This window comes from Anolis sagrei, chromosome 3, assembly GCF_037176765.1.
Source record: "Anolis sagrei isolate rAnoSag1 chromosome 3, rAnoSag1.mat, whole genome shotgun sequence".
In the NCBI taxonomy this organism is placed as follows: domain Eukaryota; kingdom Metazoa; phylum Chordata; class Lepidosauria; order Squamata; family Dactyloidae; genus Anolis; species Anolis sagrei.
Genome location: NC_090023.1, coordinates 166,224,163 through 166,247,450, shown reverse-complemented (window position 1 = coordinate 166,247,450; position 23,288 = coordinate 166,224,163). Strand labels below are relative to the sequence as shown.

Here is a 23,288-nt window from a genome sequence, read left to right as displayed (position 1 = left end):
TTGCAACTCCGACATCCGATATCTTTCTATATATCAGTCCTGCCATCCCTATATATCCATCTATCCTGGTCCCTATATATCTATCTATCAATTGATATGTTGATATAGGAGCCCCCGATGGTGCAGTGGGTTAAACCCCTGTGCCACCGGGGGCTCCTATATCAACATACCAATTGATAGACACATATATAGGGACCAGGATCCAAAAGAATAGTTCATTCACAGAACTATGTCTGTAGACAGACAGTGAAACTGGTGTAGGATTTAGTTTCAAGTTGAACCCTAAGGTTCTACACCTTGCAGCTCCTTTAAAGTTTGGACTAAAACCCAAACTAGATTAACCACCAATGAAGCAGCCTTTTCCGAATATTTCTATGGTCTTCCTCAACCCCCTGATTTTGAGAATTGTGTTGGGGGCAAAGTTTACCACTTTGGAGAGCTACTTTAAGTTCAGACTGAAACCCAGAGAGGGTTCACTGCTCACCGCTGTGGAAGCCACTATGCAGAGGTGGCCCTAGGTAATTTTCAATGGTAAGCAAACAGTATTTTGGTGCTCCCCCCCCCCCCCCCAACCAATCACTGATATATATTTTCTGTTCATTGTGGGAGTTCTGTGTGCCATATTTAGTTCAATTCTACCATTGGTGGAGTTCAGAATGCTCTTTGATTGTAGGTGAACTATACATCCCAGTAACTACAACTCACATATGTCAAGGTCTATTCTCCCCCAAGAGTGCCTCAAGAGCACCCATGGGCAAAATCAACTATACTGCAAATTCTTACTTTGCGTAATGGGTTGAGCTGCCCCTGCCACTATGGATGGCTATAAGTAACTACAGAGGCGGCCCTAGGTAATTTTCAACGGTAAGCAAATAGTATTTTGCTCCCCGACCAATCACTGATATATATTTTCTGTTCGTCGTGGGAGTTCTGTGTGCCATATTTGGTTCAATTCCATCATTGGTGGAGTTCAGAATGCTCTTTGATTTTAGGTGAACTATACATCCCAGTAACTACAACTCACATATGTCAAGGTCTATTTTCCCCCAAGAGCTCCTCAAGAGCGCCCCTGGGCAAAATCAACTATACTGCAAATGCTTACATTGCGTAATGGGTTCAGCCACCCCTGAGTAACTATGAAAAGAAAAAGGCTCTTTCTATCTTCAAATGAAAGAAAATCCATAAATAGTCATGAATTCATATGGTTTAATGACACGCACACACAAACACACACATATATACACACACATACCCCATCAGTCTTTCTAGGACTAAGAATGGATGACAGACAGTACACTAACATGGAACATAAAAAGAAACAGCATTTCTACGTGTCTTCTCTGACTCAGATAACTTGGAGTGCCATCTCCAGCCAACCTGCAAAATATGCAGTTTGGGGATGACAGGCAGTATGGATATTAATCCAACAGAGAGTATTAAACTGCAGAACACACATTTAAAACCAATCTCTATATATATAAATGCTCTGTGCGTAATGAGTACCTTAAAAACAAAAGGACCAATGAACGAAATAACACCAAATTTGGCAACAAAATTTCTCACAACACAAGGAGTGACCATCACTGAAAAATTATGATTTTGTCATTTGGGAGTTGTAGTTTGCTAGTATTTATAGTTCACCTATAATCAAAGAGCATTCTGAACTCCACCAACAATGGAATTGAACCAAACATGGCACACAGAACTCCCATAACCAGCAGAAAAAAATGAAAGGGTTTGGTGGGCATTGACCTTGAGTTTTGGAATTGTAGTTCACCTCCATCCAGAGAACACTGTGGACTCAAACAATGATGGATCTGGACCAAACTTGACAGGAATACTCAATATGCCCAAATGTGAACACAGATGGAGTTTGGGGGAAATAGACCTTGACATTTGGGAGTTGTAGTTACTAGGATGTATAGTTCACCTACAATCAAAGAGCATTCCGAACTCCACCAACGATGGAATTGGGCCAAACATCCCACACAGAACCCCCATGACCAACAGAAAATACAGTGTTTTCTGGTGGTCTTTGGTGACCCTTCTGACACCCCCTTGGTGACCCCCCCCCCCTGGGTCTTGACTTCTCAGGTTGAGAAATGCTTCCTTAAGGCCATCCAGTCCAACTCTCTTCACCAGGGGAAAAAAACATAATCAAAGCCCTCCTGACAAAGGGCCATCCAGCCATTCACACACACACACACATATGTATATGAAAGATGCAGGATCAAAGATTTGAAAGGGAACCCTAAAGAAGAACAGAGATATGTTATATGTTCCAGAGTAGACAAACCAGACAATCTCCACATCAACACTGGCAAAGAAACAGCAAGAAATACTGTTTATCCACAAGCATAAAGACATTACATATATTAGAAACCAACAGTTTCTCATTAGATCACCAGACTGGGCCACAGCAACACCTGGCAGGGGACTGCTAGTAGGTATCTGAATGTTTTAACAGTTTAGGACCTTCTTGCGTGGAACGCTGAATGAGAGATACCTTCTCACCCAAAAGCACTTCAAGAATTGCATTTTCAGGACTCCTCTTCTAAGCTTTGCTTGCTCCAAAATGTCTTGCATTAAAACACCCAGGAGACTGAGCCAGCATGTAATTCCTTCATCCTAATCATTTTGTACATGCATACTTTCGTTAGGAAACATAACAACAATGTGCATTTTAGATTCAGTAAATATGATTAAGGGATAAATAGCATGCACATACACACACATGCATACACACACACATACACGGACTGATCTATCTCACTTGTGCTTAGGAATATGCTACTGTGTAACTAAGCAACTAAAAATAAAGTATAGCCTAATTAATTTGCTCAGTGCTTATTTAAAAACACTCAATTGGAACTTGGTGGGTTTTTTTTTTATTTTTCAGAAAAAGATTTCCATCTTGCTCAGTAGCTTAACACGCTTGAGGGTGTAGTGTGTAAAAGCCTTTTATTCTCCAAAGACAAGAGTTTAATGTTTAGTGCCACCGATCAGGCCGGGAACAGCAACTACAGAAAAGAGAGAGTGCATTAAGGCTGAAGTTGCAGACATCTTTACTTACATTAGTGCATCACAAGTGCAATGAATGCAAGAATTCTTCTGCAGACAAGAGACAACAGGTACAAAGTGTCAAGCACTCTTGTGTGTATCAATAAAGATTAGGAACACAATGATAAATCTTTATGAAATCATGGTTTTTAAAATCGGGATGCAAATGGAAAGCTCTGTATCTGATTGCACTGAGGCTTATGATGGGCGAGCTGTCCAGACAGAAACAGGCTCTAGGACTGTGGTCCTTATCTTATCTTATCTTATGATATCTTACCTTTTTACATGCAAAAGTCTCCAATTCCATCCTCAACATCTCTTAGGAAAAACTGATTATCTCAGTTTTGTCAGGGATTGCATTCAAAGCATCCCTGACAGATGGACCATCACTATTTGCTTGCTGTTTTGTTTTTACTGATGTGTTGTTGGGCTTGGCCTCATATAAGCCGCCCCGAGTCCCCTTGGGGAGATGGTGGCGGGGTATAAATAAAGTTTTATTATTATATTATTGTTATCATTCTGATGCAAAGCACATTCAAGTTATATGCATGCTGCTGATGTGGGAAGAAGAACTAGAGGCTTGCAGTTGTAGACCACAGTCCTGTAGCTGGTTTTTTGCTCAGGACTTTCTGAGCAGGATCTGTCCAATGGAAATCTGGAATTTCAGCAGCTGTACTTTGGAAAGCCTATGGTCAGTGATCGATCTTAACTTGACCTAATGCTTGTTCACACAGAAGGAAGCCAGCAAAGGGCTATTGACTTGCAAGTAAATAAATAAATAAATAAAACCAAATAAGCTCCATGGTGTTTGTTTCTGAGCAATTGTACATTGGAATGGGTATGTGGTGACTATGGGTCAACCTGCACTGTAGCATTAATGTTTAAGGAGCTCCATTGGCTGCCATTTATTTTCCAGGCCCAATTCAAGATGCAGGTTATCACCTACAAAGCCCTAAACAGTTTGGGACCCACCTACCTTCGTGACCATATCTCTCTCCATAAACCAACCCGGGCCCCTCGATTTCAGGGGAGGCCCTCCTTTCGCCCCTGCCAATCTCACAGGCTCGACTGGTGGGCACAAGGGAGAGAGCCTTCTCCTTTGTGGCCCCCGACTCTGGAACTCATTACCTGGAGAGATCAGGAAAGCCCCTACACTAGAAACGTTCAAAAAGAACCTTAAAACCTGGCTCTTCTGCTGCGCCTTTGGCTAGTAGGTGCACAACATGACTCTATTGCTCTCCTCAACGCTTCTGTCACTGGAGTACATGCCTCCCAAATGGGAAGTTTAGTTTCACAACCCTGTGTTTTTATGAGCTCCTTGCAAATAACTTGCTCCTATTTTTATCTCATTAGAGTTTTTAAACATTTTATCCTGTACATGTGGCCCACCCAATGTTACTGCGACTGTGTTTATTGTAATGTTATTTTGTTATGTTTTGTTGTGTTTATTGTAATGTTATTTTGTTATTGTATTTAAGTTTTTTAAATGTAATTTTGATGATGTTGCTTGTTGTTTATGTTTTGGTTTTATTTTGATGTAATATGTTGTTCGGGCTTGGCCCCATGTAAGCCGCTCCGAGTCCCCGTTGGGGAGATGGTGGCAGGGTATAAATAAAGATTATTATTATTATTATTATTATTATTATTATTATTACTTGACATCAATGCTATGGAATCACGGATGTTGTCATTTTACTCAATCATTAGCTTTCTCTGCCAAAGATTGCTAGTGCCTCAGGAAACTATAACTGCCAGGATTTTATAGCATTGGGTCATGGCAGTAAACAAGGTGCCAAATTGCATTAATTCTACAGTGCATATGCATTCTGAATATGGAGGTGAATCATAGAATCAAAGAGTTGGAAGAGACCTCATGGGCCATCCAGTCCAACCCCCTGCCAAGAAGCAGGAATATTGCATTCAAATCACCCCTGACAGATGGCCATCCAGCCTCTGTTTAAAAGCTTCCAAAGAAGGAGCCTCCACCACACTCCGGGGCAGAGAGTTCCACTGCTGAACGGCTCTCACAGTCAGGAAGTTCTTGCTCATGTTCAGATGGAATCTCCTCTCTTGTAGTTTGAAGCCATTGTTCCGCGTCGTAGTCTCCAAGGAAGCAGAAAACAAGCTTGCTCCCTCCTCCCTGTGGCTTCCTCTCACATATTTATACATGGCTATCATATCTCCTCTCAGCCTTCTCTTCTTCAGGCTAAACATGCCCAGCTCCTTAAGCCGTTCCTCATAGGGCTTGTTCTCCAGACCTCTGATCATTTTAGTCGCCCTCCTCTGGACACATTCCAGCTTGTCAATATCTCTCTTGAATTGTGGTGTCCAGAACTGGACACAATATTCCAGGTGTGGTCTAACCAAAGCGAAATAGAGGGGTAACATTACTTCCCTAGATCTAGACACTATGCTCCTATTGATGCAGGCCAAAATCCCATTGGCTTTTTTTGCCACCACATCACATTGTTGGCTCATGTTTAACAACAAGTTAAACATGAGCCAACAATGTGATGTGGCGGCAAAAAAAGCCAATGGGATTTTGGCCTGCATCAATAGGAGCATAGTGTCTAGATCTAGTGTGAAGAAAGCAGACGTGACTATATTGCCACTATAAGAAGGGGTCTATTCACACTACAGAATAATAGCACTATTATTCCCCTTTAACTGCCATGATTCTATCCCATGTAATCCTAAGATGTGTAGTTTGGTGATACCGCCCCTAAACTGCAAATCACAAGATTCTGTAGAATAGAACTATGGCAGTGAAAATGGAATGATAATCCTATAATTCTGTCATGTGACTGGGGGACAGCCGGATGGATCCATTTGCAATATGTAACACTGATTTGTCCATAACTTTGATCACCCTTTCTTGTCAATATGGCCAGCGCCAAAAATAAGACATCAATTCAAAGACAATTTTTCAAGGAGCAATTACGCAATCACCACTTTTAGGAAAAGCTTGTGATGAATGTCAAACATGCGTCTCTAATACCATAATTACTAATCTGCTTGATTTTCAAATCTGAATTAATTTTAGCAGGCACATATTGGATATAGCTGCTACATTAGCATGTCCTTTCCCTCGTCTCCCTTTTACCCTCACCCATGCGCACAGGACATTCAAATCCCCTAGAATCACATTTTCTTATAGAATACACACAGATGTAAATCTATGAGGCAGTCATTTTAAGACACTGTCTCCTGAGGAGCTGTAAACAATGTAGAATCATAGAATCATGGAATCAAAGAGTTGGAAGAGACTTCATGGGCCATCCAGTCCAACCCCCTGCCAAGAAGCAGGAATATTGCATTCAAATCACCCCTGACAAATGGCCATCCAACCTCTGCTTAAAAGCTTCCAAAGAAGGAGCCTCCACCACACTCCGGGGCAGAGAGTTCCACTGCTGAACGGCTCTCACAGTCAGGAAGTTCTTCCTAATGTTCAGATGGAATCTCCTCTCTTGTAGTTTGAAGCCATTGTTCCGCGTCCTAGTCTCCAAGGAAGCAGAAAACAAGCTTGCTCCCTCCTCCCTGTGGCTTCCTCTCACATATTTATACATGGCTATCATATCTCCTCTCAGCCTTCTCTTCTTCAGGCTAAACATGCCCAGTTCCCTAAGCCGCTCCTCATAGGGCTTGTTCTCCAGACCCTTGATCATTTTAGTCGCCAAGTTTCATTCACTTTCCATGTATACCCCAACAAATATAGTGCATTTCTTTTGGTTATTCACTTTGCAAATATGTAAGCTCTCTCATGTGAACACATGTATTCTGGTTCCAGGTGTTTAGTATCATTAATTTTACATCCATAATATTCCCATGGGCATGCATCGTTTTTATATTTTGCAATATGGTGGAGTTCCCATTGGGATCAGAAAATAAACGATCTTAAGACACTCAATTGAAGATTTCTTAATCCATTTGAGTCTTTTCCACACTACGCAATTATGGGATTTTTATAGTACCTTAACTGTCATGGGACCATTCTATGGAGTCCTGGGATTCGGAGAGGCACTAGGAGCCTTATATGGAAAAACAGCAGCTAATCTATATAAATAAAAATGTAATGTTTGTTTGTGGGATTAACAGAACTCAAAAACCACTGGGGGAATTGACACCAAATTTGGACACTATACCTCTAACAGACCAACATTAATCACACTATCCGAACGTATCTCTGCCTATGAACCCACCAGGACTCTAAGATCTTCTGGGGAGGCCCTGCTCTCGATCCCGCCTGCATCATAAGCACGGCTGGGGGGGATGAGGGACAGGGCCTTCTCTGTGGTGGCCCCTCGGCTGTGGAACGCCCTTCCCATTGACATTAGATCAGCTCCTTCGTTAACGGTGTTTCGAAGAAAACTAAAAACCTGGCTGTTTGAACAGGCATTCGGATAAACAGTGCAATGAATACGATGAATATAGGAATGGAATTATGGATGACGAATTGGATCACGACTCTAGTTACGAGACGTTACTGTGTTGTTATTGATGTGTCATTACTTTGTATACTATGCTGTTAATGGTTTTTAAATTGTATGTTGTTATGATTGACTTTTTGCTCTTGTTGTGAACCGCGTTGAGTCGCCTACGGGCTGAGAAACTGCGGTATACAAGCAAAGTAAATAAATAAATAAATAAATAAACAAGTGACCATCACTCATTAAAAAAAACCCAAAACAGCAGAAAGGGCTTAAAAACCCAAAAAAGCTAAATGACATACAGGAAAAAATGGAAAGAAGAGGGAGGGAAGGAAGGGGAGAAAGAAAGAAAGAAAAAGAAAGAAAGAAAGAAAGAAAGAAAGAAGCATGGAAGCAAAGAGCAAAGGAAGGAAGGAAAGTGGTAGAGAGGGAAGGAAGGAGAGAAAGTAGTAGGAAAAGAAAAAGAGGGGAAGGAAGGAATGAGGTAGAAAAGGAAGGAGAGAAAGAAAGAAAGAAAAAAAGAAAGAAAGAAAGAAAGAAAGGGAAAGAAAGACAGAGTGAAGGAAGGAGGGAAAGAAGGAGAGAAAGAGGGCGGGAAGGAAAGAAGGAAAGAGAGAAGGAAGGGTGGAAGCAAAAAGCGAAGGAAGTAAGGAAAGAGGTAAGGAAGGAAGTAGAGAAGGAAAGAAGAAAACAGAAGGAATAAAGGAAAGAAGGAGCAAAGGAAGGAGGGAAAGAAGGAGAGAAAAGGGGGGGGGGAGGTTGGCCACAGCAACGTGTGGCGGGTAGAGCTAGTCTATATAAATAAAAATGTAATGTTTGTTTGTGGGATTAACAGAACTCAAAAACCACTGGGGGAATTGACACCAAATTTGAACAGCATACACCTAACAACCCAATGTATGTCCTTCACTCAAAAAAATTGAGTTTGTCATTTGGGAGGTGTAGTTGCTGGGATTTATAGTTCTCCTACAATCAAAGAGCATTTTGAACTCCACCAATGATGGAATTGAACCAATCTTGGCAGATATGACTCCCATGACCAACAGAGAACACTAGAAGGGTTTGGTGGGCATTGACCTTGAGTTTGGGAGTTGTAGTTCACCTACATCCAGAGAGCACTGTGCACTCAAACAATGATGGATCTCGACCAAACTTGGCACGGATACTCAATATGCTCAAATGTGAACACTGGTGGAGTTTGGGGGAAATAGAATCTTGACATTTGGGAGTTGTAGTTGCTGGAATGTATAGTTCACCTACAATCACAGAACATTCTGAACCCCACCAACGATAGAATTGGGCTAAACCTCCCACACAAAACCCCCATATTGGCCACAGCAATGCGTGGCAGGGGACAGCTAGAATGTAATAAAGTCACCAAAACATAGGTCTTATTCCACTTGCTTTAGAATGACTTTGGAATGTTAAGGCCATAGCATACAATATCTATACCACACCATAGTCTCAAGAAGAAGAAGAATGAGGAACTGGATATACAGGGATTCTGATTGTGCAAATAATTCTAATTCCAACATCACCTGGGAAAGTCTCATGACAACTGTATTAACTAAACCAATGCTAAATTCCAAGTCATACAAAGGGGTTGAAATCTGCAGGAATGAACTGAAGCCTTCCCACTTTACACTTTTTGCTTTCATTTAGTCCAGCGATGATCTTTCCAGTCAAGCAAGACAGATGACACTATCCCAGTTTGGCCTGCTTTCAAACAGGTATAGAAAAAAATAGGCGTACATGTAAGAGCAACAAGAGTAGCCACATGCTTCAGGATTAGCACAGCATACTCAAGGGCTTGAAGTTAATAACCAAAGAGGTATGATGGGCCTAAGATCACCTATTCATAAATAACATAACATGCAAAACAAGCTGATCCTAGAGATGAAGGTCACAAATGTAAGCTTCTGAACTGAAGGCACTTAACACCTGTCAAGGTAAATTAGATCAATAAAGTAATTCCAGACAAATTATGCCGGTTATGCAGGAGAGATAGAGGGACCTATATCCCTATGTGTGGTTTTGTTAACAACATTCAAATTCTGTGCACAATGTTTATCAAAATACGGACTATGGTAACAGATGTGGTGAAGATTGGAAGTCAACTTTCCTCCCATACCTATCCTAATACCCTTTCCCCCTTTTTTTGTTTAGCTGTGATGTCTCCCCTCCTCCTTCCCCCCCCCCCCCCCCCCCCCATCTTCGACCTTGCTTTTTATCTTTATATATATTACTAGCCATCCCCTGCCATGCGTTGCTGTGGCCAAGTTTGGTGATCTGGAAAATAAATTAATGAGCGAGTGTTGGTTTCTAATATACTCTGGAACATGCAACATATTATTGTACTTCTTTAGGGGTCCCTTTCAAATCTATGATACTATGTGTGTGTGTATCATATATATCTAACTATATCTATGGCTGGATGACTCCCTTACATTTTCTTGCCCTGGTGAAGGGAGTTGGACTGGGTGGCCTTAAGTATTTTCTGTTGGTCATGGGGGTTCTGTGTGGGAAGTCTGCCCCAATTCTGTTGTTGGTGGGGTTCAGAATGGTCTTTGATTGTAGGTGAACTATAAATCCCAGTAACTACAACTCCCAAATGTCAAGGTCTATTTCCCCGCAAACTCCATCTGTGTTCATATTAGGGCATATGGAATATCCGTGACTCAAGGTCAATGCCAACCAAACCCTTCTAGTGTTTTCTGTTGTTTATGGGAGTCCTGTGTGCCACATTTGGTTCAATGCCATCATTGGTGGAGTTCAGAATGCTCTTTGATTGTAGGAGAACTATAAATCCCAGCAACTACAACTCCCAAATGACAAAATCAATTTTTTGAGTGATATTCACTCCTTGGGTTAGTAGGTGTCTTGTGACCAAAGTTGGTGTCAATTCATCTGCTGTGTTTTTCAGTGTTTTTATGAGTAACTTTTTATGAGTAACTATATAGGTAACTTTCATTTCCCTGTTTCACTTGTTGATCTGTGGAAAGACATGGCATATTAAATTGAAAATATTTCTCTGGTGTTTTTTTTTATTGCAATATTCTGGAACCTGAAGGATACTGGTCACAGCAACTTCCTTTACTAGGAAGGCTGACGAATTTGCTGTCCAATCTGCAGTATGCATTACATTTCTTTATCTTGGCCGCATCACAATGTATTCACTTGTGAGAGAAGAGATTATGCTGATTGATATACAGCAATCAATTTAGTATTACTTGTATTAGCTGGCTGTAGAGAAAGGATGGGACCTTCTGAAGCTCAGGGTGGCTTTCTCCAACATCAAAGGATGCAACCCAAGGTCACACCATCAAGACATCTTCTTTGGTCAAATGGCTCTCTAGCATAGTACTGCCAAAGTCAAAAGAAAACTTAGAGAAGAACCCACTGCCCCACGGGGGGGCTCTAACATGGGATAAAGCCACTTAAATTCAGAGGCTTAAAACTGTGTGCCAGACTGGAGTCCTTTTAGAATTTACAAGTTCCGTTAGTTATCTATTTGGGAAGGGGGACTCTAAACATGAAAGGCTGCTATTTAAAACCAGCTCAGATCAAATCAACAGCAAAACCTTTTGAAAGATGTCACCGCCAGAAAACACCTAAGGCCACAAGCCTATGAATCAGTATCTGAAAGTAAATCATATTGAATGGTGGAAGTTACTTCTGAGTAAATAACACACAAGATCAAAATGCAGGATCGTTTACAAACCCTACACTTCTTCGAGTCATCAGATCCCATTGGACTGAGCAAAATTCTATTTCTGAGTCAATAAATTCAGATTCTGGTTATAGAATATGAAGTCCCCCCTTAAAGTTTACATTTACAGATCAAACTTGCCCTGTCTTATGGAGACATCTTATTTTGCCAAATGTACAAAGGACAGAACAGACAGGCGTGCATCTGTCGCACAATGCAACGGACAGGTTCCCATTCAGAACCAACTTCCTTCGAGGAAATGCATATTGTATGAAGCTGTCACAACACATCCCCTTTGCTGCTTCATCCTAAAAGCAGGCACAACTCGCCTGCTCCAGTTCTGAGAAATGTATAAATATATCCACTTAGTTACAGCTCTCATCAGACAAACAAAGATACCTACAACCAGCCATCATGAGACAAGATCCAGGGCTCTGCTAAACATCAGTTTTACTCCGAGCAAGTGCCTCTGTTGGCCTCTGACCTCATGAAGAAGAAAAAAACCTCTGACACTGCAGATTTACAATCCATATTAAGAAGCAAAGGATGGAGGATAAGACGTCTGACCACATTTTCTTCACTGGGCTCAGTGTTATAATTAAAATAGCCTTTTCCCTTAAACCTCGCCTGCTATTTCCCCTATAAATTATCCTCAGTGCAATTTCCATATCTGGGACACAGGCTGACAAAGGGATTTGTGAGTTTTTTTGTCATTATGCTTTGATTTCTATGTTTTGTGTATATTGTTTATATGCTTTGATGTTTTATACTTTACTAGCTGTTCCCTGCCACACGTTGCTGTGACCCACATGGGGGTTCTGTGTGGGAGGTTTGGCCCAATTCTATCGTTGATGGGATTCAGAATGCTCTGTGATTGTAGGTGAACTATAAATCCCAGCAACTACAACTCCCAAATGTCAAGATTCGATTTCCCCCAAATTCCACCAGTGTTCACATTTGGGCCTATTGAGTATTTGTGTAGAGCAGGGGTCCTCAAACTTTTTAAACAGAGGGCCAGGACACAATCCCTCAAACTGTTGGAGGGCCGGATTATAATTTGAAAAACACATGAATGAATTCCTATGGACACTGCCCATATCTTATTTGTACTGCAAAAAAAAAAAACACTTAAAAAACAGTACAATAATTAAAATGAAGAACAATTTTAACAGATATAAACTTATTATTATTTCAATGGGAAGTGTAGGCCTGCTTTTGGCTGATGAGATAGAATTGTTGTTGTTGTTACTATTATTATTATTATTATTATTATTTTATTAACTTTATTTGTACCCCACTAGCATCTCCCGTAGGACTCGATGCAGCTTACAAAGACCAAGGCCTCAAAACATAACATAACAATACACAACTTAAAGCAAATCAAAAACAATTAAAGCAATATTAAAAACAACAAAGCAATAAACAGTACACCAAGACACAATAAAACTGGGCCAGGCCAGAGCAATGGGTACAGATTAAAAGTGCGGATATGACAGGTGGTATGTGGGATTTTAGGGTAGGTGCAGTGTGCCAGCAATCTTAATTTCTACTAAAGTGCTTCTGGGACTTGTTGGAGTTTTTCTATTCTGGAAAGGCACATCGGAACAGTCAGGTCTTCAAGTTCTTCCTAAAGATTGCCAACGTAGGGGCCTGTCTAAGATCTTTGGGGAGGGTGTTCCAGAGTCGGGGGGCCACCACAGAAAAGGCCCTGTCTCGCGTCCCCACCAGAAGCGCCTGCGACGCAGACAGAATCGCGAGCAGGGCCTCTCTGTATGAATGAAGCGAGCACGTAGGTTCATAAACGGAGATGTTGTTGGTTTCGTATGCTTTCAAACCGTTTCAGACTTAGGTTGATCCTGAGCAAGGGCTGGGTAAATGACCTTGGAGGGCCGCTTCCCCCCCCCCCGGGCCTTAGTTTGAGGACCTCTGGTGTAGAGTTTGGTTCAGATCCATCATTGTTTGAGTCCACAATGATCTCTGGATGTAGGTGAACTACAACTCCAAAACCAAAGGACACTGCCCACCAAACCCTTCCAGTAGTTTCTGTTGCTCATGGGAGAACTGTGTGCCAAGTTTGGTTCAATTCCATCACTGGTGGGGTTCAGAATGTTCTTTGATTGTAGGTGAACTATAAATCCCAGCAACTACAACTCCCAAATGACAAAATCATTTTTTGAGTGAAGGACATATATTGGGTTGTTAAGTGTCTTGTGTCTAAATTTGGTGTCAATTTTCCCAGCGGTTTTTGAGCTCTGTGAATACCACAAACTAAAATTACATTTTTATTTATATAGATACCACTTGGGAAACTATGGGGTATCGAGAATTGTAGTTTAGTAAAATATCTAGGTCCCTTTTTATACTGCATTGTGGGCCCTTCCACATAGCCATATAACCCAGAATATCAGTATTGTGAACAAATATGGATTGGCTTAACGATGCAAATGGACATGGATTTAAACCCAAAAGTCACTAACCTTTTCTTGCCCTGGTGAAGTGAGTTGGACTGGATGGCCTTAAGTATTTTCTGTTGGTCATGGGGTTCTGTGTGGGAAGTTTGCCCCAATTCTGTCATTTGTGGGGTTCAGAATGCTCTTTGATTGTAAGTGAACTATAAATCCCAGCAACTACAACTCCCAAATGACAAAATCAATTTTTTTGAGTGAAGGACATACATCGGGTTGTTAGGTGTCTTGTGTCCAAATTTGGTGTCAATTTTCCCAGCGGTTTTGGAGCTCTGTGAATACCACAAATGAACATTATGTTTTTATTTATATAGATTGTTATTATTTATTTATTTATTTATTTATTTATTACTTCGCTTATATACTGCAATTCTCAGCCTAATGGCGACTCATTGGGGTGTACAACATAGAAAAACAGGTGCAAAATACAACATACAAAAAATAATCCACAGTACATCATTATCAAAACATCTCATCAAAAACATCAATATAACTACAAGCCATTCCGAGTCGTCTCATCGTCAAGTTCACAATCCAATACCATTTCCGTTGTTCCATTCCTATGTTGTTTATTTTACTGCAATTTGTATTTTTGTATTGTAATTTGTTGTTCAGGCTTGGCCTCATGTAAGCCGCTCCGAGTCCCGGTTGGGGGAGATGGTGGCGGGATATAAATAAAGTTTTTTTTCCCCTCTCCCCCCCTTTTTTAAAGTACACACTCATCTCTCAAGCTTCAGAAATAGCTGTTGATGTCATTTACATAAAAGAATTATTGCTGCGGTTAAGTTACTTGAAATAACTGCCCTCTGGACTGCGAAAGAATGCAGAAATGTTTCCCCAAAGTCAGGAACTGCCAATCAGCAAGTCAAAACATACACAGAGAGAAAGAGAGAGAGACCTTTTCCGCCTTGCCGACTTCTGATCAAAATCTTATCTAAAATAATAATAAAAATTGAATCGATGATTACAAAAGGGGGGAAAAATCATTTTGGCACCTATAAACAAGTTAATGGAGTAAAGTGAAAACAAAGTACGGCGCTTAATGGGAGTGTTAGGTTGCCCTCTCTAGGCCTTGGCTCTAAGTGCGGGTTTCGGTAGGCTTTCCGCCAAGTGAGTCTGGCTGAGCGCTTGCTATTTCTCTGCTGCCGCTAATGAATGACTAACTGCAAGTGACTGGGGGAAATGACATCACTGGGGTGTAAAAACTCCACGCTGTATCAGCAAGAAGAGAGCAAAGGGGGAAGGGGGGGCACTTTTCTACCTGCTTCAGGCTCAGGTACAAGGCGGGCCATCATTTCCATTGATATAAACAAACAGATCTATCAAGATTGCCTGATCATTCACAGAGGCGTCATTAAGGCCCATCATGAAACATGCCGGGAGTGTATAATCGTACAGCTAATTGCGAGTCGTTTGCATTTTTAAAAGACACACACACAATGAAAAAATATGCATCTACAGGACGGCTGTATCGAAAGAGAGCTCCGGCTCGTAATGGTCGGATTAATTTCCTCTGATGTTCCAACCACAGTAACATGAGATGGTCATTAAGGCATATTAAAATGATTTGCGAACCATCCCCCCCACCCTTTCATTAAAAAAGAGAGAGCAAGAGACTCGCTTATAAATATTAACGACAAGATATTTCAGGGGTGTTTTCCCTGTATTTCTGTCATTTGCATGAACTCATCCTATGCACAAGCTTAAATATTGCTTACTCATTAGGATGTATGCCTAGAACTGCAGCCTGATTCAACTCCTAGAACAGATAATATTTATGTATTATAATTATTTATTTACGACATTTATATGCAGCCCTTCTCACCCCAAAGGGGACTCAGAGCAGCTTACAAGATAATGCTACCCCTCTATTCTGCTTTGGTTAGACCACATCTGGAATATTGTGTCCAATTCTGGGCACCACAATTCAAGAGAGATATTGACAAGCTGGAATGTGTCCAGAGGAGGGCGACTAAAATGATCAAGGGTCTGGAGAACAAGCCCTATGAGGAGCGGCTTAGGGAACTGGGCATGTTTAGCCTGAAGAAGAGAAGGATGAGAGGAGATATGATAGCCATGTATAAATATGTGAGAGGAAGCCACAGGGAGGAGGGAGCAAGCTTGTTTTCTGCTTCCTTGGAGACTAGGACGCGGAACAATGGCTTCAAGCTACAAGAGAGGAGATTCCATCTGAACATTAGGAAGAACTTCCTGACTGTGAGAGCCGTTCAGCAGTGGAACTCTCTGCCCCGGAGTGTGGTGGAGGCTCCTTCTTTGGAAGCTTTTAAGCAGAGGCTGGATGGCCATCTGTCAGGGGTGATTTGAATGCAATATTCCTGCTTCTTGGCAGGGGGTTGGACTGGATGGCCCATGAGGTCTCTTCCAACTCTTTGATTCTATGATTCTATGATTCTATATATACATACAATATTTTATATTATTCGCATAATATAATATCAGTATTATATATTGCTATATTGTACTAACTATACCAGGGGTCCTCAAACTTTTTAAACAGAGGGCCAGGTCACAGTCCCTCAAACTGTTGGAGGGCCGGATTATAATTTGAAAAAAACATGAATGAATTCCTATGCACTCTGCACATATCTTATTTGTAGTGCAAAACAATAATTAAAATTAAGAACAATTTTAACAAATATAAACTTATTAGTATTTCAAACTACAAGAGAGGAGATTCCATCTGAACATTAGAAAGAACTTCCTGACTGTGAGAGCCGTTCAGCAGTGGAACTCTCTGCCCCGGAGTGTGGTGGAGGCTCCTTCTTTGGAAGCTTTTAAACAGAGGCTGGATGGCCATCTGTCAGGGGTGATTTGAATGCAATATTCCTGCTTCTTGGCAGGGGGTTGGACTGGATGGCCCATGAGGTCTCTTCCAACTCTTTGATTCTATGATTCTATGATTCTAAGTGTGGGCCTTCTTTTGGCTGATGAGATAGGAATGTTGTTGTCCTTGTGTCTGGATGCCCGACCACCATCTCCCAAAGCAGTTGCTCTATTCCAAATTCAAGAAAGGAAATTGGAAAGTTGGTGGGCAGGAAAAGAGATTTAAGGATGGGTTCAAAGCCAACCTTAAAAACTCTGGCACAGACACAGAGAATTGGGAAGCTCTGGCCCTTGAGCGCTCTAGCTGGAGGTCAGCTGTGACCAGCAGTGCTGTAGAATTCGAAGAGGCATGAATAGAGGGTGAAAGAGAGAAACATGCCAAGAGGAAGGCGTGTCAAGCCAACCCCAATCAGGACCGCCTTCCATCTGGAAACGGATGCCCTCAATGCGGGAGAATATGCTGATCCAGAACAGGGCTCACCATCAGTACACCGATCTTGGAGGACCATCATCCTCGGACAACGAGGGGCCGCCTAAGTAAGTGTTGTTGTGTGCTTTCAAGTCATTTCAGACTTAGGTTGACCCTGAGCAAGGGCCGGGTAAATGACCTTGGAGGGCCGTATCCAGCCCCCGGGCCTTAGTTTGAGGACCCCTGAACTATACCCTTATATTGTAATATTACAATATAATTGTAATTATAATTATATTGTAATATTGTAATTTTATATTACATGTAATATAAAATATAATTATAATATGTTATTTGTAGTATTATATTGTATTACATTATAATATTATAAATTATATTATATATATGTCTATATATATCTATATCTCTATATCTCTATCTATCTATCTATCTATCTATCTATCTATCATGTTCGTTTGTGGAAATAACAGAATTCAAAAACCACTGCACAAATTGACACCAAATTTGGACACAAGACACCTAACAACCCAATGTATGTCCTTCACTAAAACAAAAATTGATTTTGTCATTTGGGAGTTGTAGTTGCTGGGATTTATAGTTCACCTACAATCAAAGAGCAATCTGAACCCCACCAACGATGGAATTGAACCAAACTTGGCACACAGTTCTCCCATGACCAACAGAAAATACTGGAAGGGTTTGGTGGGCAGTGTCCTTTGGTTTTGGAGTTGTAGTTCACCTACTCAAACAGTGATGGATCTGGACCAAACTCTACAAGGATACTCAATATGCCCAAACTCCACCAGTGAACACTGCTGGAGTTTGGGGAAAAATAGAATCTTGATATTTGGGAGTTGTAGTTGCTGGGATTTATAGTTCACCTACAATCACAGACTATTCTGAACCCCACCAACGACAGAATTGGGCCAAACCTCCCACACAGAACCCCTATGTGGGCCACAACAAGGCATGGCAGGGGACGGCATAAACACACACACATGTTCTGTGCATAATGAGTACCTTAAAGACAAAAGAACCAATGAACGAAATCACACCAAATTTGGCAACAAAATGTCTAACTATACAAGGAGTGACCATCAGTCAAAAAATTATGATTTTGTCATGTGGGAGTTGTAGTTACTGGGATTTATAGTTCACCTATAATCAAAGAGCATTCTGAACTCCAACAATGAAGGAATTGAACCAAACTTGGCACACAAGCCTCCCATGACCAAGAGAAAATACTAGCAGCGTTTGGTGAGCATTGACCTTGAGGTTGGGAGTTGTAGTTCACCTACATCCAGAGAGCACTGTGGACTCAAACAATGACGGATCTGGACCAAACTTGGCACGAATATTCCATATGCCCAAATATGAACACAGATGGAGTTTGGGAAATAGACCTTGGCATTTGGGAGTTGTAGTTACTGGGATTTATAGTTCACCTACAATCGAACACCATTCTGGATGAAGCCCACGAAATGACAGAACTGGGGCAAATTTCCCACACAGAACCCCCATGACCAAGAGAAAATACTTAAGGCCATCCAGTCCAACTCCCTTCACCAGGGCAAGAAAACATAATCAAAGCCCTCCTGACAGAGAGCCATCCAGCCATAGACATAGATAGATATTATGATTCACACACACAGAGATATAGTATCATAGATTTGAAAGGGACCCCAAGAAGGACAATTATATGTTGCATGTTCCACAGTAGGCAAACCAGACAAAGAAACAGCAAGAAATACCACAAGCATAAAGAAATTACATATATTAGAAACCAACACTTTCTCATTACTTTATTTTCCAGATCACTAGACTGGGCCACAGCAACGCATGGCAGGGGATGGCTAGTTATATATAATATTTCTATCAGAGACGACCATCTCTTTGTAAACAAACAATATGGGAATGAGTAAGTACCCTAAATGGTAAAATCTTAATATGGCAAGAGCTGCAATGCTATGCAGTCACTCAGAAGGAAATATGATTCAATTAAATTATTATTATTATTATTATTATTAGTACCCCGCTAACATCCCCTGAAGGACTCGGTGCGGCTTACAAAGGCCAAGGCCCTCAATAAAACAACAGCATAACAAATACAACACTAAAACTCATAAAGCAAACCAATAAACATTAAAGCAATAACAGTAAAACATTAAGACAATACATCATGACACATTTAAAACTAGGGCCGGGCCCATTGTAATGACTAAAATTAAAAGTGCTGGACATGACAGGTGAAATGTAAGGGTTTTAGGGTATTACATGATATATGTTTGAATACTCCCCAAAGGATTAGGTCCATTGACCATCTTGGAGTTCAATGGGTCTACTCTGGTCGGGATGATCCACTGGATTTGGCCACTTATATTGGAATTAGTTCTCCGATATGATTCAAGGGTATCCTGTCTGCTTTAGGGGCCTGACTTATTATTCCTGTAGCCTTTTTTCAAGGGAAAAGCGGAGCAAAGGAGGGGAGGGGGAGAGATATTTAATCCTTCCCCTTTCCAGATCACAGCCCATGTTGAAGTAATAAATTTGAAAAGCAAATAATAAGTACTTGTGAAAGGAGGAGGGGGGAGAGAGACAGCTGCAGGGGAAAGTTGGAAAAGTGGGGGGAGGATGGGAAAGGCTGGCCAATCCCTGGCAATAGGTCGGCAAGGAGACATCCCAACATGTAGGGATCAGGGTGAGCAAGGAGAGGGCATTGATGATCCAGGCTGGCCCTAAAATAATGTATACTCAGGGGCGGCTCAACCCATTACGCAAAGTAAGCATTTGCAGTATAGTTGATTTTGCCCAGGCGCACTTGGGGGAAAACAGACCTTGACATATGCGAGTTGTAGTTACTGGGATGTATAGTTCACCTACAATCAAAGAGCATTCTGAACTCCACCAATGATGGAATTGAACCAAATATGGCACACAGAACTCCCATGACAAACAGAAAATATATATCAGTGATTGGGTTTTTTTGGGGGGAGAGAGACAAAATACTGTTTGCTTACACTTGAAAATTACCTCTGTGTTTACTCTCTTAACAGTGTATGATTATTATGGCTTTTCTTTTAAAAATGGTGGGATTGAAGGCGAAGTAGACAAACGAAGCCACTTTTAGAGGGCGGGGGGGGGGTGTTACAAGGGAGGATTCACTGGTCATAAATAATAATGCAGCATGTCTGCAGGAATCTGTCATAGAAAGAGAAGAGGTTGCATAAGGAAGAGAGATGAAGGAAGAGATGAAGAGAGATGGAGAAGGAGTAATTCGATCTCAGAACCCAGGAGGAAGAAGGGGGGGGGGTGTCACATTGAACACCATCAGGCCAGGCATGTAGCCAGGGGGGGGGGGGGGAGTTGAGGGGCTTCAGCCCCCCCCCCCCCAAATTCGCGAAAAGGCCTTACTGGTGCATTATTTAAACCATTATGTTTATTCATATCATGATCTGATCACCATACTCAATATATCCCATATGCATGGGAGTATTGGGGTAATGATACAAAAGGTTTGCAAGGGTAGACCCTCTTTCACTCAGACTCAGCCCCCCCCCCACAAACTCACCCCCCCCCCCCCAATCGAAATCCTGGCTACGGGCCTGCATCAGGCTATTGATTGTTGGAAGTGGCAGCTTGGCGTGTGTATTTGCAAATAAAATAAAATAAAATAATGCAATATACTATACTATAATATTTGGTTCAATTCCATCATTGGTGGAGTTCAGAATGCTCTTTGATTGTAGGTGAACTACAGGCCCCTAGCCAGGATTTTGTTTCTGTGTGCCATATTTGGTTCAATTCCATCATTGGTGGAGTTCAGAATGCTCTTTGATTGTAGGTGAACTATACATCCCAGCAACTACAACTCACATATGTCAAGGTCTATTTTCCCCCAAGAGCGCCTCAAGAGCGCCCCTGGGCAAAATCAACTATACTGCAAATGCTTACTTTGCGTAATGGTTGAGCCGCCCCTGCCTACCCCCCCCCCCTCCACAAACACACACACTCCCATCTCCCCCATCTGGCTATTGTTATGTGCTAGCCTTCTGCATAAACACTCGCCCTTCCTCCTTCCCAGAGCCAAAGCGTTCACCCTTGGAACTCCCTGCCACATGATTCACTGGTATATCCTCACAAACAGAGGCAGACAAGCTGGCAATGCCTTCTCAGCACTGACTAAAGTCTTTGCTGCTCCTGGGGGCCAAACCAAAAGGGAACATGAACGCAGTTTCGTCTCGCTTTAAGTGCCCCGGCTCCACTGCTATAGAATCCTGGGAGTCGTCGTTCCGCACGATCTTTGTCCCTCCCAAACTACAACTCCCACGATGAGCCCAGCCAGCTAAAATCGGCCTAGGATCGCATTAATTGCCCAGTGTGGCTGGCTGCAGCCTCCACCGGTCCCATTTCCGCAGCGAGGCTGCTGAAGGCTGCTTTGCTTTATTTCCCACCGGAATCTGCAAGTTCTCCAAGACTCTGTCATTTATCACTTTATGCAAGGATCTATTTTTATGAAATCGCTTTTGATCTCACTCTCCGTGTCGTAATTTCCGCCTTCTTCACCCCCCCCCGCCTTTCCAAAATAATAACAACAACAATAATACTAATACAAGGCGCCCCCACCGGAAGGAGAGGGAAGTGCACGCAGTCATGCCTAGAGAGGGAGAGGGAGGGAGATTCAAGCAGCCTCCATACAGACAGATAGAAGGAAAGAAAATATAGTCACATATAACGTAATAAAAAAATATTATACTCAAATAAAATATATTAAAGTATAGTAAAATATGATCTAATATAATAAATATATTTTATCGTATTGTATTATATATATATATTATATAATACAATAAATAAAGTAAAATATAATAGAATAAATATAATGTAATACAATGCAGTCAAATGAAATAAAATAAAATATATTTTACTCTATTTTATTTTACTATCTTATATTATTTTACTATCTTATATTATTTTACTCTATTTTTATTGTATTATATTAATTTTATTACATTATATTTTGATTTTATTTCATGATATTTTACTATAGTACACTATAATATGTAATACAATGTAGTAAATACAGTATGAAATAAAATAGAGTAAAATATATTAAAATAATATAAAAAAGATATAATCAAATAAGGCAGAGTAAAATATAATAAAATAATATTAAAATGAGTAAAATATAATTAATATAATATAGTAAAATATAATAAATATAGTAAGATATAAGGAAATAAAATACAGTAAAATATATAATATAATTAATATAATATAGTAAAATATAAGAAATATAATATTAAATATAGTAAAAATAATGAAATAAAATATAGAAAAATAAAAATAAATATATAATTAATATAATAAATATAGTAAAATGTAATGAAATAAAATATAGAAAAATAAAATAAAATATTATTAATATAATAACATAATAAATATAATAATAAATATAGTAAAATGTAATGAAATAAAATAAAGAAAAATATATTATATAATATAGTAAAATATAATGAAATAAAATATAGAAATAAAATAAAATAAATATAATATTGATATAATAAAATATAATAATAAATATAGTAAAACATAATAAAAAATACAGAAAAATAAAATAAATGTATTATTGATATAATAAAATATAATAATAAATATAGTAAAATATAATGACATAAAATAGAGAAAAATAAAATAAATGTATTATTGATATAATAAAATATAATAATAAATATAGTAAAATATAATGACATAAAATAGAGAAAAATAAAATAAATATAATATTGATATAATAAAATATTGTAAAGTATAATGACATAAAATAGAGAAAAATAAAATAAATATAATATTGATATAATAAAATCTAACAAAATATAATAAAATATAATAATAAATATAGTAAAATATAATGACATAAAATAGAGAAAAATAAAATAAATACATTATTGACATAATAAAATATAATTATAAATATAGTAAAATATAATGAAATAAAATATAGAAAAATAAAATAAATATAATATTGATATAATAAAATCTAACAAAATATAATAAAATATAATAATAAATATAGTAAAATATAATGAAATAAACCAGAGAAAAATAAAATAAATATAATATTGATATAATAAAATATAATAATAAATATAGTAAAATATAATGACATAAAATAGAGAAAAATAAAATAAATATAATATTGATACAATAAAATATAACATATTATAATAAATATAATAATAAATATAGTAAAATATAGTGAAATTAAATAGAGAAAAATAAAATAAATATAATATTGATACAATAAAATATAACAAAATATAATAAAATATAATAATAAACTTAGTAAAATATAATGA

At 39.5% G+C, this 23,288-nt stretch overlaps 1 protein-coding gene across 4 annotated transcripts in view; it reads right to left on the bottom strand.

Annotated features, from left to right (window-relative positions):
* Window positions 1-23,288, bottom strand: part of ARID5B (AT-rich interaction domain 5B) — a 330,077-nt gene that overhangs the window by 305,490 nt on the left and 1,299 nt on the right. The gene's annotated exons all lie outside the window — the stretch shown is intronic.